Here is a 6347-nt window from a genome sequence, read left to right as displayed (position 1 = left end):
TCCTTCCTTTCGCTCTTTTTATAGGAAATATCTGAGTGTTTTTCAGTCCTGTGGACTAGTAATTATATTTATATGATCTTGATGAGTGGGTGACCTATTTAGTGTGGTGATCCTGGGTCTCTGTGACAAACTTCGATAGCAGTGGAGTTCCCCTCACAGCAGGCATGCAGACCTAGCCTACATAATGCTGTTATATAACTGCCTGGCTGGGGGAACACGCCATGACTGTCTGGGGCCCCCACTGTGGTGCGGTAGAGGAGAGAATCCGGGAAAGGTCTGTTGCATAAATCAGTTAGGATCATGCTCTCACTGGGGATGAGCACTCCCATGCGTCTGGATACATCCTGTAGGTTCAGGTGAACACAGGTAGAGGGAAAATGTATATTCTAGAGCAGGGCTGTACAATCCAGTTCCTGGAGAGCTACTGTTTTGTAGGTTTTCACCAGAACCTCTGACACTCCAGATTCAGTTACTCAAGGTCATCGATCTATTACTATAGCTTTAGAATCACGTGTGTAGTAGGGTCAGACCAGATTCATGCAGGAGGGAGGATAGCAACTAGCATCCCAGGAGGAGGATTAATTGGCAACTATCTGGGATAGAATATAACCTGGCAACTCTGGTATAGAATATAACCCGGCAACTCTCAGTATAGAGAGCTACTGTCAGGTTATAATCTATACCAGTGGCTTGGCAGGTTAACCTGGCAGCTTTAAGTATGTAACCTTGCAACTCTCTGGTACACAGTGCTTTCGGAAATTATTCAGACCCCTTGACTTTTTCCACATTTTGTTACAGCATTATTCTAAATAAAATCAGAAATACCTTATTTACATAAGTATTCAGACCCTTCGCTATGAGACTTGGTCAGGGAGGTGACCATGAACCCGATGGCTACTCTGACAGAGCTCCAGAGTTCCTCTGTGGAGATGGGAAAACCTTCCAGAAGGAAAACCATCTCTGCAGCACTCTACCAATCGGGCCTTTTAAGGTAGTGGCCAGACAGAAGCCACTCCTCAGTAAAAGCCACATCACAGCCTGCTTGGAGTTTGCCAAAAGGCAAATAAAGGACTCTCAGACCCTGAGAAACAAGATTCTCTGGTCTGATGAAACCAAGATTTTATTTGTCCTGAATGCCAAATGTCAAGTCTGGAGGAAACCTGGCACCATCAATACGGTGAAGCATGGTGGTGGCAGCATCATGCTTTGAGGATGTTTTTCAGTGGCTGGCACTGGGAGACTAGTCAGGATCGAGGGAAAGATTAACAGCAAAGTACAGAGAGATCCTTGATGAAACCTGCTCCAGAGCGCTCGATCTCAGACTGGCACGAAGGTTCACTTTCCAACAGGACAATGACCCTAAGCACACAGTCAAGACAATGCAGGAGTAGCTTCGGGACAAGTCTCTGAATGTCCTTGACTGACCCAGCCAGAACCCGGACTTGAACCCGATTGGAGAGACCTGAAAATAGCTGTGCAGCGATGCTCCCCATCCAACCTGACAGAGCTTGAGAGGATTTGCAGAGAAGAATGGGAGAAACTCCCCAAATACAGGTGTGCCAAGCTTGTATGGTCATACCCAAGAAGACTCAAGGCTGTAATCGCTGCCAAAGGTGCTTCAACAAAGTACTGAGTAAAGGGTGTGAATACTAATGTGAAATTTCTGTTTTTTTATTTTAAATACATTAGCAAAACTTACTAAAAACCTGTTTTTGTTTTGTCTTGATTGGGTATTGGGTGTAGATTTGATGAGGGGGGAAAAAACAATTTAATCAATTTTCGAATTGCAATCTGGCTTTTTTTATGGCGGTTTTGGAGCAGTGGCTTCTTCCTTGCTAAGCAACCTTTCAGGTTATGTCGATATAGGACTTGTTTTACTGTGGATATAGATACTTTTGTTCCAGTTACCTCCAGTATCTTCACAAGGTCCTTTGCTGTTGTTCTGGGATTGATTTGCACTTTTCGCACCAAAGTATGTTCATCTCTAGGAGACAGAATACGTCTCCTTCCTGAGCGGTATGACGGCTGCGTGGTCCCATGGTTTTTATACTTGCATACTATTATTTGTACAAATGAACGTGGTACCTTCAGGTGTTGGAAATTGCTCCCAAGGATGAACCAGACTTGTGGAGGCCTACAATGATGTCTTTAGATTTTCACATGATATCAAGCAAAGAGGCTGTGAATTTCAAGGTAGGCTTTGAAATACATTCACAGGTACACCTCCAATTGACTCAAATTATGTCAATTAGCCTATCAGAAGCTTCTAAAGCATGACATTTTCAGGAATTGTCCAAGCTGTTTAAAGGCACATTCAACTTAGTGTATGTAAACTTCTGACCCACTGGAATTGTGATACAGTGAAATAATCTGTTAACAATTGTTGGAAAAATTACTTGTGTCATGCACAAAGTCGATGTCCTAACTGACTTGCAAAAACTATAGTTAACAAGTAACTTGTGGAGTGGTTGAAAAATGAGTTTTAATGACTCCAACCTAAGTGTATGTAAACTTCCGACTTCAACTGTGTGTGTATATATACAGTGGGGGAAAAAAGTATTTAGTCAGCCACCAATTGTGCAAGTTCTCCCACTTAAAAAGATGAGCGAGGCCTGTAATTTTCATCATAGGTACACTTCAACTATGATAGACAAAATGAGAAAAAAAATCCAGAAAATCACATTGTAGGATTTTTTATGAATTTATTTGCAAATGATGGTGGAAAATAAGTATTTGGTCAATAACAAAAGTTTATCTCAATACTTTGTTATATACCCTTTGTTGGCAATGACACAGGTCAAACGTTTTCTGTAAGTCTTCACAAGGTTTTCACACACTGTTGCTGGTATTTTGGCCCATTCCTCCATGCAGATCTCCTCTAGAGCAGTGATGTTTTGGGGCTGTCGCTGGGCAACACGGACTTTCAACTCCCTCCAAAGATTTTCTATGGGGTTGAGATCTGGAGACTGGCTAGGCCACTCCAGAAATGCTTCTTACGAAGCCACTCCTTCGTTGCCCGGGCGGTGTGTTTGGGATCATTGTCATGCTGAAAGACCCAGCCACGTTTCATCTTCAATGCCCTTGCTGATGGAAGGAGGTTTTCACTCAAAATCTCACGATACATGGCCCCATTCATTCTTTCCTTTACACGGATCAGTCGTCCTGGTCCCTTTGCAGAAAAACAGCCCCAAAGCATGATGTTTCCACCCCCATGCTTCACAGTAGGTATGGTGTTCTTTGGATGCAACTCAGCATTCTTTGTCCTCCAAACACGACGAGTTGAGTTTTTACCAAAAGGTTATATTTTGGTTTCATCTGACCATATGACATTCTCCCAATCCTCTTCTGGATCATCCAAATGCTCTCTAGCAAATTTCAGACGGGCCTGGACATGTACTGGCTTAAGCAGGGGGACACGTCTGGCACTGCAGGATTTGAGTCCCTGGCGGCGTAGTGTGTTACTGATGGTAGGCTTTGTTACTTTGGTCCCAACTCTCTGCAGGTCATTCACTAGGTCCCCCCGTGTGCTTCTGGGATTTTTGCTCACCGTTCTTGTGATCATTTTGACCCCACGGGGTGAGATCTGGCGTGGAGCCCCAGATCGAGGGAGATTATCAGTGGTCTTGTATGTCTTCCATTTCCTAATAATTGCTCCCACAGTTGATTTCTTCAAACCAAGCTGCTTACCTATTGCAGATTCAGTCTTACCAGCCTGATGCAGGTCTACAATTTTGTTTCTGGTGTCCTTTGACAGCTCTTTGGTCTTGGCCATAGTGGAGTTTGGAGTGTGACTGTTTGAGGTTGTGGACAGGTGACTTTTATACTGATAACAACTTCAAACAGGTGCCATTAATACAGGTAACGAGTGGAGGACAGAGGAGCCTCTTAAAGAAGAAGTTACAGGTCTGTGAGAGCCAGAAATCTTGCTTGCTTGTAGGTGACCAAATACTTATTTTCCACCATAATTTGCAAATAAATTCATAAAAAATCCTACAATGTGATTTTCTGGATTTTCTTTTCTCATTTTGTCTGTCATAGTTGACGTGTACCTATGATGAAGTGGGAGAACTTGCACAATTGGTGGCTGACTAAATACTTTTTCCCCCCACTGTATATATATATATATATATATATATATATATTTAAGTATAAATATATATATATATATATATATATATATATATATATATATATATATATATATATATATATATAAACCTGGCAACTCTGGTATAGAATATAACCTGACAACTTTCAGTATATAACCATACACCTCTCTGGTGTAGAATATAATTTGGTAACTCTGGTATAGATTATTAACTTGATAACTCCGGTATAGTATATAACCTGGCAGCTCTCTGGTATATAACCTTCAATTCTCTGGAATATAAACTCACCTGGCAACTCTCAGAATATAACCTCGTACCTCTCTGGTATAGAATTAACTAGTCAACTTTCTGGTAGTGAATATAACGTGCTAACTCTCAGTATAAAATCTGGCAACTCTCTGGTATAGAATATAACCTGGCAACTTTCAGTAAATAACCTTGCACATCTCTGGTATAGAAAATAACCTGGCTCCTCTCTGGTATAGAAAATAACCTGGCTCCTCTCTGGTATAGAAAATAACCTGGCTCCTCTCTGATATAGTATATAACCTGACAATTCTCAGTATATAATCTGGTATAGAATATGATCTGGCAACTCTGGGATATAGAATTCAACCTGGCAACTCTCTGGTTTAGTGTATATACCCTGGCAACTCTCTGGTAGTGAATATATCCTGGCAACTCTCAGTATATAACCTGGAAACTCTCTGGTATAGAATATAACCTGGCAACTTTCAGTAAATAACCTTGCACATCTCTGGTATAGAAAATAACCTGGCTCCTCTCTGATATAGTATATAACATGGCAATTCTCTGGTATAGTGTATATAACCTGGCAACTTTCAGTATATAACCTGGCAACTCTCAGGAATTGAATATAACGTGGCAACTGTCTGGTGTAGTATACAACCTGGCAACTCTCATTAATAGAATATAACCAGGTAACTCTTTCGTATAGAAAAAACTGAAAACTTTTAGTATTTAACCTGGCAACTCTCAGTAAATAACCTGGCAACTCTCCTGGTATAGTATATAACCTGGCAACTCTCCTGGTATAGCATATAACCTGGCAACTCTCTGGTACATTTTATATAACCTGGCAACTCTATGGTTTAGTGTATATAACCTGGCAAATCTCTGGTACATTTTATATAACCTGGCAACTCTCTGGTTTAGTGTATATAACCTGGCAAATCTCTGGTATAGAATATAACGTGCCAACTTCCTGGTATAGTATACAACCTGCCAACTCTCTGGTATAGAATAGAACCTGGCAACTCCAGTGTAGTATATAAACTGGCAAATCTGTAAATAACTTGGAAACCCTCTGCTGTAGTATATAACCTTCGAACATTCTAGTACGGTGTATATAACCAGGCAACTTTCTGGTATATTATATAACATGGCAACTCTCTGTTATAGAATTAACCTGGCAACTCTCTGGTATAGAATATAACCTGCCAACTTTCAGTATATAACCTGGCAACTCTCTGGTTTAGAATATAATGTGCCAACTCTCTGGTATAGTATACAACCTGCCAACTCTCTGGTATAGAATATAACCTGGCAACTCTCTGGTAGTGAATATATCATGGCAACTCTCAGTATATAACCTGGCACCTCTCAGGTATAGAATATAATCTGCCAACTTTCAGTCTATAACCTTGCACCTCTCTGGTATAGAAAATAAGATGTCTTCTCTGTGGTATAGAATATAACCTGGCAACTCTCTGGTATAGAATATAACCAGGCAACTGTCTGGTATAGAATGTAACTTGGCAAGTTTCAATACGTAACCTGGCAACTCTCTGGAAGATAATATAAACTGGCAACTCTCTGGTATAGTATATAACCTGGCAACTCCAGTGTAGTGTATATAACTATCTGGTATAGTATACAACCTGACAACTCTCTGGTATAGTATATAACCTGGCAAATCTATATATATCTTGGAAACCCTCTGCTATAGTATATAACCAGGCAACATTCTGGTATATTATATCACATGGCAACTCTCCGGTATAGAATATAACCTGCCAACTGTCAGTGTATACAACCTGGCAACCCTCTGGTATAGTATACAACCTGCCTACTATGGTATAGTATATAACCTGGCAACTCTCTGGTATAGTATACAACCTGCCTACTATGGTATAGTATATAACCTGGCAACTCTCTGGTATAGTGTATAACCTGCCAAATTTCAGTATATAACCTGGCACCTCTCCGGTATAGAAT

This window comes from Salmo salar, chromosome ssa14, assembly GCF_905237065.1.
Source record: "Salmo salar chromosome ssa14, Ssal_v3.1, whole genome shotgun sequence".
NCBI classification, from domain to species: domain Eukaryota; kingdom Metazoa; phylum Chordata; class Actinopteri; order Salmoniformes; family Salmonidae; genus Salmo; species Salmo salar.
This window is presented reverse-complemented; position numbering follows the sequence as displayed.